Genomic DNA, 26,457 nt, shown 5'->3' with positions numbered 1-26,457 from the left:
AATAATTTTTTTTTTTAATATTTTAAAATTATTATTATTGGTTTTATTTTTTCTTTTTAATTTTAAAGTTTTACTTTTTGCTTTTACATAATTTAAATCGCCTCAATTGGCAACCTTGCTTTGCACTTCAAGCACAACGTGCACCAATGGCACACATTATATCGAACAAGTGACAAGAAAATGTGTGTATTTATATATTATATGCATGTACATATATAAGTATAAGTAATAACGGTTGCATGAAGACACTATATGTGTTTTGCTGACAATACAGTAGCGCCTGGAAGCACACACATGCAGCGGACGGTCAGCAAAAAGCCACTTCAAGACAGGCATGAAGGCACACACACACACACACACTTATATATATATATATCAACATACTTGAGCACAAAAGCATGTGTAAGTAGGTATGGTTGCTTGCTTTTTATTGTGATGAAAATGCGGATACTGTGGCAGAAATAAGCTGTCGATTGCAGAGTGGCAGCAAATGGCCAGTGAGCATGTGTGCATGTGTGGGAATGGTGACTGCGTGCGCTTGTGTACGACACTTATTAAAATTGCACGGCTTATGAACAGCGACGACAATGAAAATGCGATAAAAATAAAATGCAGTTAGTACAAAAGTGAGGAGCAGTAAAAACAAGATGAGGAAGCAAATATTAGCAAAAAATTTAAAAAAAAAATCACTGAAGTGAGAGAAAAAAATTTGAAAAGTATTTTAGTTTTTTTTAATTTTTCTGACTCTCTGTATGTACAATACAGGTAATTAATTGCGTGAGGAAGTAGTTTTGAAACAACAAAATTTTATTATTTGTATGATTTAAAAGCAAAAAATAATAATTTCGGAAGCCAACTTTGTTAAACCAAAAAAAAAAAAAAAACCAATTTGTGGAAAACCCGAATTGGAAATTCGTCGAATAAAAATTTCACAGTTTATTTGAATTTCCTAAACTAACTCCTTAGTGCCTCTGTTCCACATCATTCTCATCTAATCCACAGTTGAGTGCCACAGCTCCCAGCAGATTGCAATTTCTGCGAATATGCGGTAGCCATATTTTACAAAAACGCTCGACTTACCAAATGTGCAACAAAAACAAGTGAAACTTGGCGTATTATTAATAAGGATGTTTGTGCTTCAGTGACATATCGAAATGGTTGGGTGGTCATGGAGGTCATTAAGTAACAAGTTCTACGAAGGAGCTTACACACACATATACATACATATACACAAAGGTGCTATTGAATTTTCAAAAGCAGATCTGGTAACAAGTGTGGGTGTACACTGGAGGTTTAGTGTTAAAATTAGATTGCAGGGAACAGAGCTAAATTTCGTTACAATGTAGAGGTTATGTAGCAGAAAATATGTAAATTTGGTAAATTTTTTCAAGAGCTTGTGGGTATTTTGGGGAAACTAATAGGGAGCCATAATTCAAGCAAACTTGTACAAAGGATCTTTTTAAAATTTCCTTTTTATGTTTGTTAGCGAAATAGATTTTTGGCAGTTCCCTGAATCAAATATTTAAATCATTATTAGAAAGACTAAAATAGCAGAATATCATAATAAAAATTTGAATTGAACTAAATTAAGATTTTTTATATTTGTAGAAAGTTTTTCTCGAAAATATTTTTTTTTTGTGTATAGTTATTTGCTTTATAACAACAAAATATCTAATGTGAAAGGGTTTTAATCCAAAAAATTTTTTTTGCAAATAATTTTTTATACGAAATATTTAATTTTTTTATATAAAAAATATTTTCGAGAAAACATTATGGATTTTCGAGAAAAAAATTTGGGACTAAAAAGTTTTACATTAGATATTTTGTTTTTATAAAGCAAATAAGTAACAGTTAAGAAAAATTTAATACCTAAATACCCAAATAATAACTTAACTTGTTCACTTTATTTACCACAAGCAGCAGAAAAAAAGCTCTTTTTAGTCAATTAAGAAAATTTCAACTTTTTAAGCGTTAATTGTACTCAATTTATGGAAAAATTAATTAATAATTAATTACTAAATTGATAGAAAATTAGAAATAAAATTTTGCTGACCATTACGAGCAAGAAAGAATTAAGAAAATTTAAGTAATTTACCGCAAATTGTTCTTAATTAGCAATGTTAAATGTGTATCCAATTAGTAAAAAAAATACCGAGCAATTGAGGGAAATAAATCTCTTAATTGTGCAATTAAAGAAATTTTAGTTTTTTTAACTTCTAAATGTTCTCAATTTACAATACAGTGAAGAAATTAACTAATAAACTGTCCAGTTAGCATTACATTTTTTAAGATTAGAGAAGAAATCTCGATCTATTTATTTTAGTGTTAAATAAGAGGAGACAAACTATTCACTTATTTTACCTCTAATTGTGCTCCATTAATAATATAGTGAAAAAATCAATTAATTAACAGTTCACGTCAATGAAAGCAAGAAAGTCTACTTAAGAGGACCAATAAAACAATTTCAGCTTATTAACTGATAAATTGGGTTTGTATTGATTAGAATTAGTGAAAAAAATCAAAGCAAAAGTTAACTTCAGATCTAACCTTTCAAATTGTGTTCAGTGTGAATAGGAAAACTGCTAATTAAACAATTAAGAAATTTTAATTATTAGTTTCTAATTGTTCTCAATTAAAAAAAAAAAAATTATTTTATTAAATATTTATTTTCAAAAATTAACTAATTAACCTTAATATTCTATGATAATATGCTAATTGTTCTTAACTTAAAAAGGCAGTCAAAAATTTATCGAATTAACTATTCAATTAGACTAATATCACTATAAAAAATTAGAAAATTTCAGCTGTTTAGCCGCTAAATGTTCTCAATTTAACATGCAGTGCAGCCTGTAATCGTCAGCAGAAAATGAAATGACATAAAAAGAAGTTATGGTCTATTTAATACTTAAGTAATCCTAGCTGAATATGCATTTAGTAGCCTCTTTGAAACGAGGGATTTATCGGCTGAACGACTTACTTTCGCTTCCAAATGTACTCGTATGCAACGCATTAAAATGAAATTAAATTTGATGAATTAAGCATCGTTTCTGACATAAGAGAGAGTGCCCTTGGCAATGATATAATAAATTTTTTTTCAATCACTAAAGAATCTGCGAAATTTAAATCTCGTAATAAATTGAACGGAAAAGTCCAAAATGTCATCGGACAGCTAAAACTGCGTGATATTTTAAATATTTGATTGAAAATAATAAATTCTTGTTAAGTATACCACATTTAACTTAAATTTCATTCTTTTTCTACTGTTGAAATTTTTACTGCGCGCCAAAAGGTAGGCAACAACGATAAAAGATCTCATATTTTAGCAAATGGATTAAAAAGATTAAATTATTGTAGGATAACCAAAAAGTCTTCTGTTTTACATATTGAAAAATGCTAAATTTGTGATAAGCTCAAAGTATTTAACTTAAACTGCTCGCTTTTTCATTTGCTCAAACTGTTGATGAGCGCCAAAAGGTAGGCAACAATAATAAAAAGCCTCATATTTTACAAAATGGAATTAAAAAAATTAAATTATTGTAGAGTAACCGAAAATTCTTATATTTTACATATTTTATCAAAAGGGATGAAATTCTTGCTAAGCACAAAGTGTTAAGCTTCGCGCTTTTTTTTGTTCGAACTTCTGTTGCGCGCCAGTAGGTAGGCAACAATAACAACTTATAACAAGAGGTTTATAAGTTCTTTTGAGAATATGATCAGTAATATGACAGCTGTAGTTTTCTAGAGTTTATTTACCTAAACAGATATGTACAATTATAGATTTTTATTTTATCACAAAATTTCATAATATAATTTTCTGCCAGGTCTGCAACAGTTTACCGCACATTATCTTGGCAAAAATTGGTTTTCATGCTAGGCAAGCAAAATGCTATAATTAAGCTAATATTTATAGTTTAAATGGATCTATAAAATCGATAAGGAGCTTGGAAACTTCAAAACTGATACATTTTTAGATAAGCAATCAGAATGTCTTTCCCGTCAATAACAGCTTGTAGCTTGTTGATAATTTCTAAGAAATTTGCGGGTTTATTTGTTTATATTTATTATATGAGGTAAGCTAGTATATGTATTTATGGAATACTCAAAAGGTGTTAAGTGTTTAAACAACAAGTGTTAACAACGGAAATGTAAGCTTTGTGTGAGGTGAAGTTCCGGTGAATTTATAACTAATTAAATAATTTAAGTGGAAATTTGTAATTAAGAATTTATATGATAATTGGTAGGTTAGGTGTTTTTTTCTGTAACAGGAAACGGATATATTGAGGTGTAAATAAAAGTATTCAATCGTACTATTTTTAATTGGTGGTTTTTACTGTTATCTCTGCCTACGAGTGGAATTCATATTAGTTGGAATACTATATTATTGTCATATAATTTAAAGTGGTATTTTATTAGCGCACAAATGAGACAATTCACTTGAGGAAAACGCGCAGAAAATCAGGGATGTCTTTATGAGCTATAAATTTATATTTTTATGGCATCTTCAAGCAATTCCTAGCACTTTTATGACAAAATTTAACTGACAATTCATATATCTTCATACAAACACATGAACAAAGTTTCCTCCATATATTGCAAACCCCAACCTACACAGCTCTCACTCTGTGCTCCCTTCGCATAATTCAAACACACTCTCTTTGTTGCGTCTTTTTGCCTAACTGTCATAAGTTGTGAAATTTATTAACGCCTCACTTGTCAAGGTCAACACAATCTACGCTTGGTCCACATTGAACCATCAAATCATCAAAGCATAGCTAGTTGCTTAGTCAGTTGTCGTCTCGAATTTGTGCAACGCATGGGTATGTACAACAACTGTGCGCTGCGACAACATTAAGGGCCTGCCGGCAGCACTTTCACAACGCTCGTATCTTAAGCTGTAAATGTGCTTAGAGCGTTGCTGAAGTAGCTTGATGCGTTTTGTAATGGCCACTGCCAATGTGTGAGCCGGTAAGTTGGTGTTGGGGCGACTGCGCTGGCGACTTGTGTGTGCTGTTAATTGGTTTGTTGGAAAAACCCTTGGTTTAGAGAGCATAAATATGACTGCATTTTTATTAGTGTGACCTTGCATATGATTTAATGTGTAATATTTAGGTGGATTCAATTATTTGTGGTATAGTTAGTTAAATGTTAAATAATCTGTTGCTATGAGCAATATTTGTTTTTGGTTTATTATTGCTAAAATTTTCGTAGACATCTTTTTTAGGCATCCAAACAAATTGTAAAAGTGGCAACTCCAATAATTGTTCAATAATTGTTCACTATATATTTTTTTATTACATAGAAACAACGATTTAGTAGTAAATTAAACTTTTAAATACACAAAAAAGTATTGTTTAAATTAAATTGAGATAAGTGGCAACTCTGTTAAATATTTTTTAATCTCTCATATTTTTTTGCTATAATAATAACACTTTAGCTTTTAGGGACACCCCCAAAAAATTTATGGATTCAAAATATAAACAAGTGGCAACCCTGTTTGACTTTCTTATTTCATATTTTGTATTGCTGTAGTCATAACAGTATAGTTAGAAATCAAACATTTAAACCCAAAAAAATGTATTGTTTAAAAATATAAACAAGTGGCAACTCTGTTGAACATTATTTTTGTATTTCATATTATTCTACACCTTGTCTTAATATCATGAAGAAAATTTAAATTTTTTAAAATTAGAAATGCAGAATAGGTGGCAACGCTGTAATTAAAAACTCAAAAGCTTGGTGTGGACCAGTGACCTTAAATATTAGTTAGTTTTGATAATGTATAAATCTAGCTTAAGTTTTTACACAAACTATATTTATTACAATTGGCAACGTTAAATACTTTTTAACATTTTATATTTTTTATTGCTATAGAATTAACATTTTAGTATTAAAACAAACAATCTTCTAAAAAATGATATTTATAAATATAAAAAGTGACAAATCTGTTTAACACTTCTTTGTTTTTTTAGCTTTTTTACACAAATCATTACTATGATGAAAAAATTATAATTTTTTTTTTAATTAGAAAAACAAAATAGATGGCAACTGTGCAGTGAATAATGCAAAAACTTACAAAAAAAAAAAGTAACTCATAGTTTGAAATGTTACATTAAGCATAACAAACGATCAAACAACTTTTTTTTGTAATACGACAAATTAAATAGGTGACAACTCTACGAAAAAATCACAATTTGAAACTTTGCATTAAACATAACATACTATAAAAAAACTTTTTTAAATTGCAAAAACAAAATAGGTGGCAACTCTGCAGTGCATAACTCAAAAACTTAAAAAAAATAGTTCACAATTTAGAACACTGCATTTAAAACAATTCATTTTTTACTAAGCATCAGCTTTAAACACTAAAATCGGTCTTAAGCTCTTAACTCCACTGTGTACATAGCCTTAGTACCGTGTACTGGCTCTAGTCACTGGCAACGCTTTGCTTTATTGATTTTATAGGTGTGAACTAAGTACTACGACATATGACGAAATATTGCCATATTTTTATTTATTTGTACAATAAATTATTTAATATTGCTGGATTGGTAGGAAAGTAAAGCACCTACATAGCGTGGCTAGCTTTGAAATCAAGCGCTAATTATTTGTCTAACTATAAACTTGTGGTTGTTGTTGGAAGTTGGTTCACATAGTATATTGAGAAATCCAAAAATAAATTAATAATGTATACAAAAAGCGCAATTACTAACCTTTAAGCTACAAAATCCCGTTTCAACTCTATGCAATAATAATTATTTTTTGTCACAAAGTTCATCAGTTATTTATTTGCATAGCTGCCTTTTTAATACCCACTCATTCAGTTTGTAATTAGTGGCAGATTTAGATGGAATATCGCCGGTGTTTTTAATTTTGTGTGAGTGTAAGTCTTTATGGGTTTATAATACATATGTCTGCATGAGTAGTCATTTCGGGGGTTCTAATGAAGCGCCATTCACATAAAACTGCAAATAATGATTTTGGGGTTTAATTATAATTTAATTAATTTCAAATCAAGTTACTTTTTTCAATTGAATATTTCAACGGGTAAACAAAATTTAAATTAAAAACGAACGAAGACTATTGATATATTAAATATACATACATACATACATTGATATAAAGATTTTTGATGAAAAGAATTAAACAAGTGGCAGAACTAAAAAGTTGTAAACTCGAACGATTTTTTAAAAATAAGAGATTACAAATCCCTATTAAATTAAAAAATTTAAATTTTTAATTTTTTAGGCTTTGAGTTTGATGTTCTTATCCCAACATTCCATCCATTTGATAGAAAAAAAAAAAATTTAGCAAGTGGCAACTTTAAAAATATTTTGTCTCTCTTTTTAAGACTAAAGTTTTTATACTTAGTAAAATTTGTTTCATTAAAATTTAATTTTTAAACAGGTGGCAACCCCAAAAAAAATTTTGAACTTAAATCAATCTTAAAACTTCGGAAAACCTCATAATTTTAAACAGCTGGAAACTCTCAATCTACAAACAACTTTTTAACTCTACTATGCAAAACTATCGAAAGACTTTTTAAAGTTTCTAAAATCGCAAAAACAAACTATTATAAATATCATTAAAATTTAAATATTAAAAAGGTGGTAAAACAAAAAAATTTGCGCTGAAGTCAATCTGAAAACTTTTAAAAGTTTCTAGAACTTCATAAGATATATGCCAATAAAATCTACTAATTCAAACAGGTGGTAACTCTCTATCCTCAAATAAATGTTTAACTTTATTATACAAAGCTATCGTAGGACTCCTTTTTCATAAATTAATTTTATTTATTTATAACCTTTTATTTTAAATTTTCACAGAGATTGCCACCTTTCAAGGTTTTAATTTCATAAAATAATATATGTATGTATAGTATATGAAAGGATTTTTAACTTGATTTTGATAACGCATTTTGTATGTCAGCTATAGCATACATCCAATCTGAACAATATGTTGGTACATTATAGGGTTGCCTTGGGCAAAAAACTTTGAAGAATTTCATGAAGAAATCTCGTTCAATAAAAAAGTTCTTCATAAAAGGGCGGGATTATGATCAATCGGTATTTATTGGTTTCAACAAATAAGCTCAACAGATGGGGATATCTGTTCAGAGCAAAATAAAGGTTTATTAAAAAATGAGCATCACTTCTGAGCAGATCTACTATCCAAGACGGTCCAGTTTGGTCCCAATCCCATAAATATCAGAAAATAAGACTTTATCAACTAACCAAACTAAGTATGTTATATATAAATTGTTTAAAATATAGGCAATTTTTCCAGTTACTCACCATTTCCGCAATGTTGTGGTTGTATGCATGTTAATATGTCTCTGAGATGCACAATTGAATGCCTGTAAGGGATAAAAGAAAACACACTTTAGAAAATTAAGTTCGTTGCAAAATTGACTTGAAAGCTAAGAAGAAATACAAAAGCCGAACACACACGAAAAGCTTTGCAAATTTATGCTGTAACCTTCAACCGAAGTTTGTGCAAAAACTTGCATACAAAGTGGAGCATATCAAATTACACCCATGAGGATTAAATGCAAACAATTGGGGGCACCCGCCTGCATATGCAAAGGATCAACAATTATTCAAGCGAAAATTTGCAGCGAAAGTTTGCAAGGGAAAGAATACACCTAGGTACACAGACCCCACACAAACATGTGAAGTATGGAAGATGTGGTGTGAGATTGTGTCGCAGAGACGACTATAAATTGCGGCTGAATGACAGAGCAAATTGCCCAAGAACGCTGATGAAAAGAGTAAAAGAGTTAAGAGGAGAGAAAGAGAGGTGAAGATTGAAGTAGATGGATGGGCATATGTGGTACAAGGTTTAGATATTATGTTGCCACTAAAAGAATGCACATATGTAAGATCTGCCAGGCGCTGAGTGTCCTACGTAAGCAAGAAAGAGGTATCGAGATAGGCAATGATGTGTAGAAGCGCGTGGTGGAAAACAGTGCGGGCGTAGAATTGAACGTATGTAAGAATAAGATTTACCGGCATTATTCAAAAATAAAAATTTAATTATGAAATAATTGTAAAGTAATGTAATGAAAAACAATAACAACTAACGCTCCTTTAATGTTTTCTCAGCGAACGGAGACCGTGCAGCAATTTTCAACGCCTACAATTATCAATACGAGTATGAACAGTGCCAGCCATTAAGTGTTAAATAACGGCTTTTGTAGCAATAATTAAAGGCTTCGTCACTCGGTATATGGAGTAAAGCAGAAATGCCTACACAGTTTGCAGTGAAAGCCATTAAGGGCCTACGCTGCAAAATTTGCATTATGCGAAGGATGTGAGGGTTGTGAAGAGTACCGTCATCGATTAGGATTGTTGTGAAAACCGCACCTACAAAAATATTGCCAATTATAATAGGAGAGTGTCATACCATTTTTTTCAAAATAAACCACTAATTGACCGATATATACCCTATAAAGTAACCGTTAATTTCAAAAATTTGTATTTTAGGTATATGGGGGCTAGGGGACTACTGTCCCGATTTTAGCTATTTTTGACACAAAGGCACATTATTTATCAGGTATAGGGGGGGGCGGGCTTTAGTTTCATTAATATATTTCAAAGTTTGCAGTACAAAGTCAGACATAGGCACTGTGATCTACATATTCGGTATCTGGGGTTCTCAAAAATTTCGATGCCAATCAAATGGTCGGAAATTTTTTGCTAAAAGATGGCATATCTTGCAAAGGCTATGTGTGTGAAGTTTTGAATGGATGTCTGCGCAGGTGCTTGGTTACGTGGAAAAGGCGTGGCTGTCGTGCGATTGCGGGCATTTTCATAATGTAACCTAAGAATGTCGGGATTATGTTGCGAATCAAATTTATTTGTTACTGGTCGAGAGGTTCCCGAGTTAGCAAAGGTCACCTTAAAGTCAGAGAGAGCCAATTCTAGTTATATGGTGACTAACCTTGTTAAATCCTTTTCTCAACAGATGATGATACGGACGATCAGTCTGAGTGTGGTTTATCTAATGTAAATTGAAAGAATCAATTGAAAATTAATCTTGTGATATATGGGCAGTAGGCGTGGCTGTAGCGCGATTGCGTTCATTCTCATAATGTAACAAAAGAATGTCGGGATTATGTTATGAACTAAATTTAATTGTTAGTGGTAGAGGAGTTCCAGAGTTAATGGGTGACTAAAATTGTTAAATCGTTTTCTCAACAGATGACGAGTCATAGCGACCACTAACGACTGTTTTACCGCATTCCTTGTGATGCGGACTTTCAGTCGGTGGTTTTATAAGTAAATGAGTATGAATGGCTTTGTGATAATTATAGTATAGTATACATATATATGTGGACAAAAATTCGAATTATTCCTCAAAATGATTTCCAGAAAATGTCGAACTAACTTAATCGATTAAGAAAGTCATAATTAGACAATGTATACATATATACCGACATTAAAGACACTGCATCTTCTATACATAAGATAAAGCATATATTCATATAAAGCACTGCTTAAACAACTTAGTCATACTTCCTTAACAACCAAGCCATACTTTCTTTCAAATATCTAATAATATAAATTAAGTTTACAAAAAATAGTTCTACTTGCACATATTTCTTTATTTTTCCACCGACATCACACTAAACCCGCATTTAAAAACTTGTAAAAGTAATTAAAATTCCTGCCAGCGCATTTAGTCACACCTGCTTATGACGCAAAGAACGTTTTCATGCATCGCAGCCGTACTAAATGCAAACTAGCGAAGTCTATTTTTAGGCGCAAACGCGCACGCAAATTCTATTTATTTATATAAGCGCCTAAAAGTCAACTATGCGCTGTTGTTTGAACTTTGCATCTTTGCATACTTTCGCCTTTCACTTTTGCTCGACGTAAAGGACTCCCACGTCGTGGTTCTCCCACGACCATAAACTTTGCTTTGCAGCGCAGCATTTATGATAGCGCAAGTTTCCATACCACTTTTTGTGCAAGAATATTTGAAATGTGCCTACACGCCTGTTGTTATGCTACAGCTAGTTGTTTTATGTGCCTTAAGGAGAGAAGTTGGCGGAAGTCGAATACTTTTGGGCGCTTTGTTTCGAAAATATCACTTAACTGGCGCTTGACGTCGCGGCAACAAGTCAGCTGTTAGCTGAGTGCTGCACAATTTTGCAGACAATTTAAGGATATAAGTATTTGTGGGTAGTTTTGTGGATACCTTTATATAGGAGTGTATGGTAATATATATATTATATATATATATATGCCACATATCCGCCTATATGTCAAATAGTTGGCTCCGGTGCACGTAGTAAAAGTTAATTTCGCGCGCACGAAAGCTTTGAAAATAATAATATAATATTTACAAATTTAATAAAGTATATCAATAAATATTATATTTTCCAAACTGATAGAAAATATATAGAAATATATTTCCATTTGAGATTATTAGGAATGAAAAAATATATAGTAAACTAGTACATGTACTTTTCTTTGGGAATATCAGAGTAGTGAATAGTTGAAGTACGGAATAGTTGACAGCATAACTGACAGCTTACTACTGACAATGGTTTAAAGCTCTGTGTCCGCGACAGTAACATTAATGATAAAGAATTTCGAATTTCGTCTGACAGTTGGCAGCTATGCGACAGCTCACTACATAAGTGACAGTTGCCACATATATGACAGCTGACAGCAGAAGCTACATATTGGTAATTTTAACTACATCAAATTAATTATAAAAGTGTATAAAAATAAAATTATTTTGGAGAACATATATTTATAAAATGAACCAGAGTTGTCATAAGGATCTATACAATTTGTGACAGATTATGCGTTGAGTGTTAATCGAGATTTACTTTTATTACATGGGAGACTTTTATAACGAATTTTTTCAATAGGGAAGTAGACCGATAGAGACAGCAATCACGTCATATTTTTTCCGCTCTTTTGACGTTTCTCTTCAGTAAGGATTGCCGTTTCATCATGGAAAGATATACGATCCAACAACGAGTTCAAATTATTAAAATTTACTACCGAAATTTGGAGTCAGTGGCGACCACTTTAAGAGCGTTACGTCCAATTTATGGTCGTCATAATCGTCAGACCAACAACTGAGCGTCTAATGGAAAAATTTGAATCCACTTTGAGACAAAGAAGTGCCGGTGGTGTGGTGAAGGCGCAAATCAGTGTCTCACACGTCGTTCCCAAGCGTTGGTAATCCGATGTTTTTATATAATCGAAGGAGATTGCAAGAGAATAATTCTGGTAGGTCAGTATAAGACATTGGTTTACTGAAACTAAAGAGTCCTCTTAGATAATGGGAGTGATAAATCGGGCAATATAAATTTTCTGATAGATCAGTATGGGACATTAATTTCCTGAAATTTAGAAGCTAATTATATAATCGGTGATGATCTCAAGCAAAATTTTCTGGTAGGTCGTATGGGACATTAATTCCATGTAATATATATTAGAGATCGCATGACAGTTTGTCAGTAATAAAAGGTTCTGATCCAGAACCGATTTCATGAAGCATAGCATGTGAAATGATAAAACGGCATTCGACATGCAAATGCAATTTGAGTAAATTGTTGCTATTGTCATTAGCAGTAAGCGGTCCCACCCACAGCATAACGACTGGACAATGTAATTACAACCAATAAAATTACTATGATTTGAAAAGCAGACATGTTCAACCTAGTTTAAAAGAAGAAATGTATGTATGTGCTTATATCGTAGGCGCTGCAAATAACGCTGAAGTGGTAAATGGTCATTGAAGTTAACGGTAAACATGTTATACTAAATTATAATATAATATTCACTCATAAAGCATATATGTTATATATGCAATAACATTCATGCATTGGTATGCGTGTGGAAACATATCGATCGCCCCAACAGCGTCATGCAATGCCAATTCCATCAACTGTAAGTAATTTGATGAGGTGTCACAGCTGTTGGCAGTGGCACAAGCAAATAAAAAATATTTACCGACGCTGTTTGACAGCCTGGTAGCTTCAGTTGGCAAATTCGTTCTTTGAGTTTGCTTTTGTTTTTTGGCAAACAGAATGTATAGCTAAATTTCAAATTTATAGTATATATATGTATATATTAGAGCTTAGTATCTATTATGCATACATGTACATTTCTATTTATATACAAATCTTTTGTAGGTAGACATATATGTACAACGATGAGCAGCAGCATGCCAGTTGATGACGTTATTGTGTAATTTTAGCCATTACGCAAAGATGTAGCTAACAGCTCACATGCCTGCCTCATTTAATTAACACTTTTGTTGCCAATACAAGGCAGTTATCAATTATGCATGTCGTCACAATGAAATGAAAGCTTTCTGATATCTATTATACCCTACACAAGGTAAAAAGGTTGTCGTCGTGTCTGTATATAAAGGGTGAACTAGTCCCTGAGAGTTGACCACTATAGGGTCACTCTAGTGCAGATAAATATATTTTTATACCATTTTACGCCATAAGAAATACAACTATGAAGGGTATTATAGTTCGTATCTTGTTTTGGCATAAAATTAACTTTTGCTAATTGCTCTAATCTTCGAAAGAATTGCATGACTAATACTTTGTTAATACGTGGTAGGTATGGATCGAACCACATAGAATTGTTTTTTATGCGGTTTATATTTCATTTGCATTCAAATATTTTTTAAAATATAGCTTGTGCAAGAACTGAAGCTGCTCGACCTTCCATTAGCCGATTCTAATATTTGAAAAGGTTAATATTCAAGAAATAAATCTCAAAGAATGCTCTTTCACATAATTCTCTATCAAATTTTAAGTTCCTGTTAGGAAGCTTAATAGGGATCTTGGAAATGGAGTAGCTTTTATTTCGAATAATATAAATTCAACCCAAACGTGTGTTTTCTGCTGTTAATATAACTTCAAGTCAATAAAATAGTCGTTAAAACATTAATTAAATACTTTGCAAAATATTTGCATTACTACATGGGTACTTTTTGGGCTCCAAATAAATACCAAGAACTTGTTTCTAGCCTTAAATATTTCTTCACAATTCTATAATTTTTGATTTCTCCTCAGGACTATGAAATAAAAAAATTTACTAACTTTTAGAAAGATATGTTTTCATAATTTTGTAGTTATGTCTTCATAACTTTGATTTATGATTTCCTTTGGAAAGATAAATCTGTCGCTTTCAAGCATCTTAAAATGACTGTTTCACAAACTGTAAAGGTCTCACTAAACGCGTTGAATCAATGCAAGCAATGAAGGTTACACTATTTTATAACGAATCAATCTTTGCTATAAGAACTGGCACATCTAGCGGCGTGTAAATCTTCAACGATGCTAGATAACTGTTGAGAATAACTAAATTAACTATTACGTTCAAAAAAATATATGTTCCTATGTAAACTCTTTCAAGAGTCAGTACGCTGATTCTATAATTCACATTCTTTTAAAAGCTCTTAAAAGACTTCAAAAGCATTATATTGGACTGCTCGACAAACCGAGAAGAACTAACTAAACGCACTGACTCAATGCTAGCTGCGATGGTCACACTATTTTATAAATAATCAGTACTTGGTTTGAACATTGGGACATCTAGCGGTATGGAAATCTTCAAAGAAGTTAGATAATGATCAACAATAACTAAATTAAATATTACCTTCAAAAAAGTACTAGTTGAATTGGTCAATTTATAATTTCACTCACTTTATAATTCAGATTATTTTAAAGGTTCTCAAAATAGTTAAGATAAACTACATTTGACTGCTCCACAAACCGATAAAGTATCACTAAACACATTGAACCAAAGCTAGCAGCGACGGTCACACTATTCTATGGCGATACTGGCCATGAATGAACGCTCGAATATCTACCTTTGAAGATATCTTTATCGAAGTTAGAGAATTTAAACCCTAGTGAATTTCGAGCTTTTTTTTCATTTTAGTCTTTGATTTAAGTAACAAATAGTTTTTAAACTTTTGTTATATATTTAATCCGTCATTATTTCAAATTTTTTGCCATTATATTTTTCACCCAAATTTTTTTACTATTGTCCCACTGTTTGTCGCAATTTCCTTCGCTTGTCAGCAAGTAATTTTGTGGCTGCTGCTTTTAGCTGTTATAGTAATTATTTTTGCCTGATTGGTAGCCTGGAAATTAATATAAACAATGAAATGTATTGAGCATAAATTAACCAGCAGCAAAAAATGTCGGAGAACATAAAACACCAACAGCACAAAAATATCGGAAAACCATAAGAATTTCGTAAAATATAAAAAAATATCAGAAAACAACACACGAAAAATACCAAAAAAAAAAAAAAATGGAAATAAGTATTTACAAAAACATTAGGAAAAGCGTACGCAATTAACCAAATGCGCACCAAAAATCAGTTAATCGGCTAAGTAATGGAATATCGGGAAAATCAAACAAAAAAGGTTGGCCAAAATGCCAAAATGCCAAAATGAATACCAACATACGAAAATGTGTTTGACTTTGTAGGTTTTTTTACCCTTTGACTAACGAAAACATAGTAAAAATTAATATACGCGCGTCAATGTTTAATTGAAAATGTTTGCTATCAGTTGGAGATATGTGTTGTTGCTGATTTTCCTCACATTAGTTAAATAAATAAATGCAGCTTTTTTGAGATAATGGAGCGCAAATGAAGGAAATAGATTGTGATTCATTCGCCAAAAAAAGTAGATAGTTGTTTAGATAATTTTAACGAAATACATGAGTAGTAACACAACTAACCAGCTTTTTTAATTAGAAAGCAATTAGCACAGAACTCGTGGATACTACAGATATTTCTAAAGTTACCAATAGCCAATAGACACTTGACGCTTAAATAAAACAGCATGAAATGGAGTTCAAATGTGAAACACAGCTGTTATATCAGTATTGATATATTGAACTGGTGGTTTTTCGAGGGGAATGATGATGATTCTCTAACTTCGCTGAAGATTTTTCTGACGCTTGATGCTCTAGTGTTCAACAAGAGAGTTTAATTATTACAGAATAGTGTGCCCTTCATTACTACTCTTGATTCATTGAATTTAGTGAGACCTTCTCGATACATGGTGCAATCGAACGTAGTGCATCTTAACTATTTTAAGAAACTTTAAAATATTGATAAGTATAAAGTGATTTATTTATCCATTCTAACTTCGCTGAAGATTTCTTTAACGCTAGATGTTCTAGTGTTCATCAAAAGAGTTAATTCATGGTAGAATATTGTATTCTTCGTTACGAATATTGATTAATAATGTCTTGAAAACCTTCTTGATTTTTGGAGGATTTTAAGGCAATAAGACTTATTTAATTAGTATTTTTTCGAAGATAATACGTCTTTCAGTTAGGCTGAAAATTCTCTTACTTCGCTGAAGATTTCTTCAACGGTAGATTATCCAATTTTCATCGGAAACCTTGATACGACATAAAACAATGTTACCTTTGTTGCAAGCAACGGTTTATTACGTTTTCGTTTGCGGAGCACTTACATGTAGTGCAACTGAACTATTTTAAGTATTTTTAAAAGAATGTAATTTATAAAATCTTTAGTTTTCTGAATTTCATGGCGACCTAAAAGCAAAATTATGAAAACAGACATTTCGTGAAAAAGTTGACAGTTCATAGTGGCTTGAAAACCGAAATTATTATCTTATTATGGAAAATCTTTTCCTACGATCATTAGCTGACAAATATATTTCAGAAGGTCGTTTGAAAGTTTCAAGGCGATTCGACGACCGTTTCAGAGAAGTTCTAAAGAATTGGCAAGCGTTTCAGAGAAGTTTTCCTTACCAACTCTTAAGACAGTTTCGAGCAAAATGCGTTTAAAGTTTTGGGAGGCATTTCAGTGAAATTTTCCTTATCGACTCTAGAGAGAGTGTCGAGAAAAATGCGCTTAAAATTTTGGGAGGCGTTTAGACTAGGTTAAAAAAAATCTTACAAAGACGTTAATATCTGCGAAACTATTTGCCGAGCCGACTTCTTCGGAGTATACATATAAACATACATTCGATTTATATAATATATGAAACACAAAATTCGATTTTTTAAATTCACAAGTGGCCGTAAGGCCCGCAAACACACCTCTGAATTATTTCACCAAAGAAAATTTATATAAAAATATTCGCGAAATTATTGAAGTTTTTAACAAAAATTATTGCCATAGGCCTTAAGATTAAGTTGTTTGCTATAAGATTACAAGAAATGACGGTTATCGAGTTACATAACAGTAATTTAATGCCACAAATTTAACTGTTCTTAATGAGTTGCTTGTTAAAATTTTGTACATCCTTTTGCAGCAGCGCGCATTGTCGCACATTTTTCGTACTTTACTTTCTAAATAGACTTGCGGATATATAGAACTTATATATATATACACTATATATATCCTTAGTATATTTATAGCTGTATATATTTTTGCATTTGCCACACATTTAGTAACTGTAATGGGCAAACTCGCAACTTGGCATTTGGCCAGGTGACACAGAGTCTCTGCGACTATTGAGCAAGGAATCAAAAAAGGAGAAAGAAGAGAGTGGTATAAAGAACAATAGAGTACAAATGTAATATACATATATGTATATATATCTAAAAGTACATAAAGGCAGTGTGCAACTGTGGCGCTGTGGCAACATCAGCCTTTACATTCAAATGCTTGCCAAAAAATTGTGGCGAAACAGTAGAGCAGATCATATTTCAACACAAAAAAGACGTGTGTATGTGTGCAGAGTTGCATACAGATTCCTTCCACTTCATTTTGTAAACAATTTCTTTGCCAAGGATAATGCTAAGGAAATCCGTTGTACTATTGAAGCTTTGCAACTGACGACAAATTTGCAAAATTGCAAGCGCAAATATCTGGCAAAATCTTAAAAGGTTACTGGGCAAGTGGTGTGTCGAGATTTTCGACGATTGAAAGCGAAAGACTTTAGTATATTTATGGAAAGCACGCAATTTGTTCATACTTTTACTGTAACGGTAGCAATATTAAATATTTTTATGTGTTTTATTTTTATGTTTTATGTGTAAAGTAACTTTTACTTTAAACCAGTTTCTGCTTAAGTTAAAAGCAACATGCAACAATAAAAAGTTAGCTTATGTTATTTATATCTGCTCTGACTGCCTTACGTTTCGAAACTTTAGAAAATATCCTATTGCTTGTGAGCTTTTAAGGTACAAAATATGTGCGAAATATTTCTATAAACTTCGCGCAAACTCATTAAAAGTGTTTACAAAGTTTTAAAAGTTGTCTACCGCTTCATCGAGAAGGTTGATCGGGTTAGAAGATGAGAAGTGGTGGGAATTGCTGGCGCTGTAATCAGCACGTTTCTTTAAAATAGTTTTCGTGAAACTACTTTGTTGTTTGCATTTCTAGTTTGCCATCTGGGCTTTCTTCTCTCAGGGCAGCCAATTGGGGATGGTGAATGATAAGCAACTATTCACATTTTCACCGAAGATTCATAGGATGTTTCTGGTCTTCCAGGCCGGGTCCTCTTCAGTTGTTGGTCAGGGTGAGGAACTGCTTATTTGGTATTCAAAGCTAACCTAAGAACTTAGACCTTCAACAGTTCGCTAAACTATATGCCTTGAGCAATTGTTCTCGTCCTCACTCTTCCTTAACCGCTAAGAAATCTGACTTAAGTTGGATTAGATTTGGTAAATATTATAATATGAACTTTTAGCGAAAGTTTTGAACCACAGCCGGCAAGATATTGGGTGTTACATTATGTCTTCATTTTTTTTAATTACTTCTTGTCCCTTCTTAAATAAGTAAATAAACCCTTTCGTGTACAAACTTCACAGTCAAATTGAAATATAACGTTAATAGCTCTCAACATTCATACAGCTATGTAGGTATGTATGTCAGGCCATGTTTACATAAAAAATACATTTCGAATTTGCCATTTCAATTTGAGGCTTTTTTATTGAGCAATTGTGCTCGTGAAAATAATTGCGAGTGCTTAAATTTAGAATATGGGGTAGCAATAAAAAAGGAAATGAAAATAATTCACTTCTTGCATTGGCAAACAGCGTGAAAGTGAAATAAGGGACTTGAGAATCATACATACATACAAATAAATTGAAACATACTGCATATTATATAAAGGGAAACATAGTACATGCAAAAGGGCTCATACTGTTATACATACAGAGTAATGTTGCACAGCAGCTATCCTTTATGCGATTCAGTGGCTGCCGAAGCAAATTTTCATCGTCTAAAGGCAACCAAAGCAAAGTAATGAATGTTTTAAGCAAATTGTGGAGAGGTTTTATCTACTCATATGCGCAAATTGGCCTTGAAACGATGGGAATGTGCGAGATACAATGTTTTGGAGAAAATATATCTGAAAGTAATTGAGCATTTTTTAGCATATTTCTAAAGCTATTTTGGGTCAGTGTCATTTTTGAAAATTTAAAATTTTGCAAATTTTTTGGAAATTTTTTAGAGCGTTTTTTTAGATCAAGGATGTAAATATTTTTCAATATGACTGAATGTCTATGTAATTAGGCCAATTATGAGTTTATATGGTTTGATAGCATTTCAAATGGCTGCAAATTGTCTTAGCTTGAACGAATTCTAATAAACTTCCTTGACAGAAATCTTTCGTCATTCTGAATTTTTGACTGTCGGCTTTTTATCATTTTACAAAACAAAAGAAATTCGAAATATTTTTATTTCATAGGGGAAAAATATATGTTAAAAAGAAAGAAAAGAATATAAGAAAATATTTTCCAACGTTATTAAAAATAGTTGCGAAAAAGTAAATTTAAAATTTCTAATTTTTATACTAGTTTGCTTAATTGAGTCAATTTAAAAAATATATAACTTGTCTTAATTTAGTAATTTACAATTTTTAAATTTGTTCAGTTTTTGTCAGTTAGTATTTTTCTGTTTACATTTTTTTGATTTAATCAATTTAAAACTATTTAATTTTGCTAAATTTAGGCAGTTAGAGTTCTTTAATTTGTTTAATTTAGTCAATTAGTATATTTTTTTTTCTTAATTTAGTCAATTAGAAACTTTGTTTAAACTTTTTTTAACTTGGTCAATTGAAAAAATTTTTTGGCTAAAAAGTATGAATTTTTATTAATTAAATAGCAAGTTACATTGTCAAACAATTTGAATTAAATTGAAAAAATAGTTTTAAAAAATTTGGTAAACAAATAGTAGCAACATTCGAGCTAATATCGAAAAGACTGGAAATTAAAAAGGGTATTAATGATTGCGACGACACATATGAAAAATATGGCTTGTTTGTAAAGCCGGGGTATAAAACAAAAAAGTGTGATTTTCGTAAGTAACCGGAAATGATCAGTATTCAGAATTTAATAAAAAAAAGTTTTCCTTAAATTCCACTTGAAAAAAATTAGCTTGTATTTTCAGAACCGTTAAGAACTAATTTTGTCATCATAAGTAAGTTTGTTCCACTACTCAGTGGCGGTGTTCGATATTTATTTGGTCCAAAGGAGTTGCAGGCAAACATTTAAATTAGGCAATAACAAATTGCTTGCTTAATCACCTATTGAAAGTTAACTATATATCTTAATTGAGTGCGTTTAACCCATCAGAGACACTCAATTAGCAACAAAAAGCTTAAAAATTTTTCAGATATATTCCTAATTTAGTCAATTCGCAAATTATATATTCTAGCATCTATCTTAACTTATGGTGAAAGCTTAATTGAGTATATTTAGCAAAGTAACAATACGCTCAGATGCTTTTTAGACAAAAAAGCTTAATTAGGCAATTAAACGTAATTATTTGCTCTATTATGTCGCAATTTATTAATTAATTTTTGCTCAATTGCCGCATTTGTCTATTTCGAAAGCTAATAACATAACTAAATCCATACATTAGTGAGAAACGATTGACTACCTGAAAAATTGTTCAGATATGTACGTACTTAATTAAGTGAATTTGCAAAGTATTTGTTTTATCAACTATTTTTACCTAATTGTATGAGCTTAATTGCACGTATGTATTTCATAACTCAGTGACTCAGTTAAAACTTAATTGCTTAAATACTTTTCAGACATAGCTTTAATTTAGTCAATAAGTTTTCTCTATAAACTGTCGTATACTAATCGTGCAAGCTTTATTGATCAGCACCTAAGTTTAAATTAACACTTAATTGCTTTAAATTACTTCAGAGTCAATAAGTTACTTGTTTGTTCTATTACCTCTCATACACTTATGGCATAAGTTTAATGCATTGACTTCAGTATCTAATTGACTAAATTTAAGATTTAATTGTCTTAAATGATTTTCGGACATGCCCTCAAATATGTCAAATAGCAAATCGTTTACTCATCTCTTCTGGAGTATTGATTTAGTCAGCTTAAATGATTGGGTTCAACAGCTCAGGGGTTCAGTTAACAATTGCCTCAAATGATTTTCAGTTATGCTCTCAATTTACTCCATTAGGAAATTCTTCAATTGTTTCCCGACATGTTTTTAATTTACGCTTTTAGGAAATTTTTCACTGTAAGTATAAAAAGAAAAAAAATATTTTGAAGCCAAAATGGAGGAGTCGAGTTATAAGCAAGACGACGATATGGTTCTGGGTAGCTTCGACTATACAGCTCAACACTAAAGTTGACCATCATATTTGACATATTTGACTTGTTAAAAAATTTTTATTAGACAATATTAAGCAGGTTGAAATTATGTTCGTGTACTGGCATTAAACTAGATACTTTTCACGCACTTGAGTCAATAATACGTAAATTGTATCTTTCTTGAATTTTTATAAACTATTTCACAATATTATTCTCAACTCACCAGTTTTTTCTGGTAATTAAAATCAGTGTTGCACTAATTAAATGCAGTGTTGTACCTATAGAGCTGTCTGAATGAACTCATACTACACAAAATCTATTTTTGTATTTATAACTTGCTTTGCAAAAATTATTTCAATAATATTCAAGTATTATTCAGTACTCAGTATTTGAGTAACTGAAGAATTTTTTTTTTTTTGTAGAATATTTTCTAAGAAGTTTACTAAACACTCATTATTATTCAATTTAACGTTATCTGAAACGTGATGTACATTATCTGGATCGTAAATTTTACAATCTTTTCGGTTTTATTATTCGTTTTTCACACAATTGCTTTTTAAAAGCAAATATAACACTTCACATGATTGAAATACTGCACATGTCAGACTTGCAAAATAATTTTGTATTAATTTTAATATAATTTTATTTTAGTAAGTTGAACTAATTGTGGCAAAAATATTACTATTGGGAAACTGCTTAAATTTACACACGTGTGTGTGCGCGCACAGAATAGTCATTAATTTCAGACAATTGTTTTGCACTTTGCTGACGTTTTCAACTTTTAATGACTTCATTAAACGAGAAATGCACACGGCTGCAGCTACTTTTTACACACCAAACATGCAAATGCAATAAAAAAGTTGCAGGAAATTAGCACGAAAAACGCGAAAAAATCGGCGACATTAAAATTAACAAAATATATTTGTTTTACGGCGTTTTTATTGATTTTCGCGCAACTCAACTTGTTTGCGCCACAAACGCGAGCCAGACGCACGATCGTCAGCGCTAGCCAACAGAACACAATGATATTTAGAATGCACACTCGTGTAAATATCGAAAAAACAGATGTTCGCAGGCAATGGCAAACCGATCCGTCCGTTGTGTGTCGATATGGTTAACGGAATGAGCAAACATTGGCGAAACTAGCAGGCAGATAGGCAAAGGCGGCCGATAATCGAACCAGGCAAAATCGAAGCAAAAACAATGACAAAAAATCGCAAAAAAAATAAAAAGCACAAAAAAACAAAAACAAAAAAAAACAAAAACAACTACAAAGCAAACACAAGAATGTAGAAAAAAGTACGAGAAGAAAAGAATTTGTAAATAAAAACAATAAACACACTAAGCGGAAAAGCACAAAGGCACGTAAGCGCAAAAAAATATACACAAACTGTGTGTAAAATAAAAACAAAGGAAATTCGCATAAAAGTGAATTAAATGTTATCTGATGTAGTGAAAATAAAAGATATAGTGTAGAAATTAGGGCGAATACAAGGCTATAAATATGGTTTTGTATATATTGATCGAAGTATGTGGGGGGCTTTATGGTGAAGTTTTACTAGAACAGAACAACAGTTGATTATGATAAGTGAGTGCAAATTGCGAAATTGCGCGAAGAGGCTAAATTGAGAGATAAGAAGAGGCATTATGTTGTCAGAAAGCAGTAATATTATAGACAAGTAAGGAAGAGCCAAGTTGTAACCGAACATTTTATATGTTTGCAACTTGCAGGAAATACCGTCATCAATACCTTCAGGTACAAAGGTTTTTGACTTATATGAGATCAGTGAATAGTTTTCCTACGATTTTATATATTTTAACTACAAAGATACTCTATGACTCTTAATTGGTGATATCACCAATATACAGGGAGTAAATTCAACCGGATGTTTGCCCACGCCAACTTAATTGTGTTCAGAAGCGTCACATATTGGCCAATATATGTTGTATAAGGTCAATTGGAAGGAAAGGACGAAGACCGCTCTATAAGATGTATGGAAATATTGCGAGTAATCAGACCAATGTTGATACAAGTGTATTTATTTTATTATCAAAGAAACACTTTCCCCGGGAACCGTTATGATCCACCTTTGTCAACTTTTAGTGTCGAGGTGGCTTACCTCAAAAGACTATTGTGTTTTATTAAATTTATTGCACCCTCATTTTTCTCTTCCACTTCTCTCTCGGTCGTGTAGATCTTCATTCATATGATTTGAAGTATCAACTAGAAAATTTGGCAATTTTTACTCTGTTTGAATAGAGTAATGTCCAAGCGGACATCAATCACAGAATTAGAAACAGACAAGTTTACAGTATGGACAACAACCTGCAGAATGAGAAACAGTCACATTTACAGTGTGGACAACAACCCGCAGACTTACATTCTCATTTCAATTTGAATGGAGGTCTATTAAGAATTATTGCAAGAAAATAAAATTATCATTTTGTGTGGTAGATCAATAAAAATTAACGTTTTAGTCGAACAAAGGCATGTTAATTGTTCAATTAACTCCTCTAAAAAAAGGCTTTTTAGTGAGTTGTCCATCAATCTCTGTTAATGACGATGACATGGAAAATGTTAAAGCAACAGTGTTTGAAGATCGTCGTATTGAGATCTGAGGAGCAGCAGAGCATCTCAACATCTGCTTGGGATCGACTCAACACATTTTGGTTAATGTTTTGCCACAAAATAGATGCTTCAAGTAGCTGAGGCCTCTTCATTCTGCAAACGTCGAAACTGGCCACTCTAGAAATTATAAAAAACAAAAAAAACTAAAATTAGCAGAAAAGGCCAGCCCAGTCGGCCATATAACAGGTGGAGGGAAATTATATTCATTTAGCTGGCTGGTTTTGGCGTAGGTGCATATTTTCATGGCGATAATAGAGATTTGCATTAGAATATTTAAAAATGTATTTCTTGCCACTTCGGGTCAAATTTGATCAGAGGGTTGAAATGAATTGATAAGAAAAAAAATATATATACCTAAATTAAAAGTTATTTAAATATTTGATTTAGTTTTCATGTCAGTCCGGGTCAAATTTGATCACATGATGTACACAACAAATAAAATTTTTAGTTTTTTCAATTAATGAAAATGAAAAAATATATAAGTACACAAATCTACAGTTAATTAAATATTTGAAAACGAATTTTTTGTCAGTCCGGGTCAAATTTGATCCGAGGGTATACAAAAATAATAAATTTTTTTAATTGAAGAAAATAAAATTAAATATACATACATAAATCTACGGTTATTTAATTACTAGAAAATGTGTATTTTTGTTAGTCCGGGTCAAATTTGATCATATGGTAAATTCAACTTAAAAATTTTTTAGTTTCTAAGTTGATGAGAAGAAAAATATACGCATAAATATGCACTAATTTAATATTTAAACAATCTGAAAAATGTTAAAATTAAGTGCTTAAGTTTTAAACTTACCAATTATTATACTTTCTTCTATATTCATATTTATGTATGCCAAGATAGCTCTATTTTTGCTTACCTGAAAATAAATGAAATAATAGATTAAATTAAAAATATGACTCCAAATGGTATTAAGCTAAGTTGAAATATATAAGGGTACAAAAAAGAATAAAAATACATTTATATATGTGCATATTATATAGGACCGAGTATATCTGTGTTTATATATACAATATCTTTTAATTACGAATTAATATTTTCCGTGAAAAGCGATTTTGAAGAACTAAGAGTCACAGATAGTGGTAATAATTAGTTAATACTACACAAAGCTTGCACTTTTTGCTCGCAGTCACGAAAATGAAAATAAAATAAAATAGATTAACACAAGAACATCATAAAACGAACGCCGTTGCAAAAAAAAAAAAAAAAAAAAAAAAAAAAAAAAAAAMCAAAAAAAAAAAAAAAAAAAAAAAAAAGTAAAAAATACCACACAAACAAAATCATACGCCAACGCAATCTTATCAGCGAGCGAGGGAGCGCGTTATCACTGTCACTCACTTGGCTTAGGCGAACAGACTAAACATAAACACAAGTACCAAAGAGTGCAATAAATGTACATATATAAATCAAGCAAATACATACAAAATAAAATAAAATTGTTAATTATAATATAAGTAAACTGGTTGGTTTGCAGTTAGCGCGAGGCATTTCGCTTATCGCACGCGACAGCAGCGATTAAAATTGCTTCGATTTCGAATGATAGGTGTATTTATGAACGCAAAGTGGACAGAGTGCAAATTGATAAAATTTTGCTTTGTAAAACACATATGCGAGTATAGTATATAAATATGTACGATTTATTGAACTTCGATAGGCGACACAAAGGCCAGTGGGCGTTAAGATAGCGCTTATGACATTGTTACATGAACAACAAATGACGGTTTTATGATAGAAATGAGTGCATATTTATCGATATTAACCGCAAGCTATGTACATGCGAGATAGTACTGGAAAGTGAGCAAAAACAACAAGTTATGGTTACTGAGCTGAAAATCGAGTTTAATGCGCAATTAAGGGGGTATTCTAGTGTAGAGCTATGAATTTAGGTAACTTTTGAAGTTTAGTAAAAATTGGTATGAATGAAATTAATATTGTTGCCATCCATTTTTTTATTAGATATTAGAAGAATACAGAAAAAATCCTGAAATACAAAAATCAAAACTGTCAAAAATTAAGAAAATATCATAAAATAAAAATAAAGAAATAAAAAATTAACAGCTGATAAAGTGGAGTTCTTAAAAAACTTGTCACTTGACTCTACTCATAATCAATTTCAAGGCCAAAAACGATAATATCGCAATGGCTATAAAGAAGCTCTTTACGATTTTCAGGTATTCCGGTATTATAGAACTTGAAATATTCCGGAAATAATTTTAATTTCGAAAAAAACTTGTTATTATTTAAAAAAAAAAGTTTAAA

The 26,457-nt window shown here is 31.3% G+C and overlaps 1 protein-coding gene across 9 annotated transcripts in view; it reads right to left on the bottom strand.

Moving 5' to 3' along the window:
• LOC108967875 (protein FAM102B) overlaps positions 1 to 26,457 on the bottom strand; it is a 191,359-nt gene that overhangs the window by 56,673 nt on the left and 108,229 nt on the right. For 5 of the 9 annotated variants that reach the window (XM_018931522.1, XM_018931525.1, XM_018931526.1 and 2 more), the window contains exon 3: positions 8,292 to 8,353. The gene's annotated coding sequence lies outside the window, so the exon portion shown is untranslated. Of the gene's footprint in view, positions 1 to 6,710; positions 6,963 to 8,291; positions 8,354 to 9,939; positions 9,983 to 21,776; positions 21,939 to 26,457 lie in introns of those variants that run through there. The other 4 variants (XM_018931518.1, XM_018931523.1, XM_018931519.1 and 1 more) reach the window with 3 other exon arrangements.

The sequence above is a fragment of the Bactrocera latifrons genome, unplaced genomic scaffold, assembly GCF_001853355.1.
Source record: "Bactrocera latifrons isolate USDA-ARS-PBARC rearing strain unplaced genomic scaffold, ASM185335v1 scaffold_2, whole genome shotgun sequence".
Classification (NCBI taxonomy): domain Eukaryota; kingdom Metazoa; phylum Arthropoda; class Insecta; order Diptera; family Tephritidae; genus Bactrocera; species Bactrocera latifrons.
Note: the sequence above shows the minus strand (reverse complement) of the source record. Positions and strands in the feature narration are given on the sequence as shown.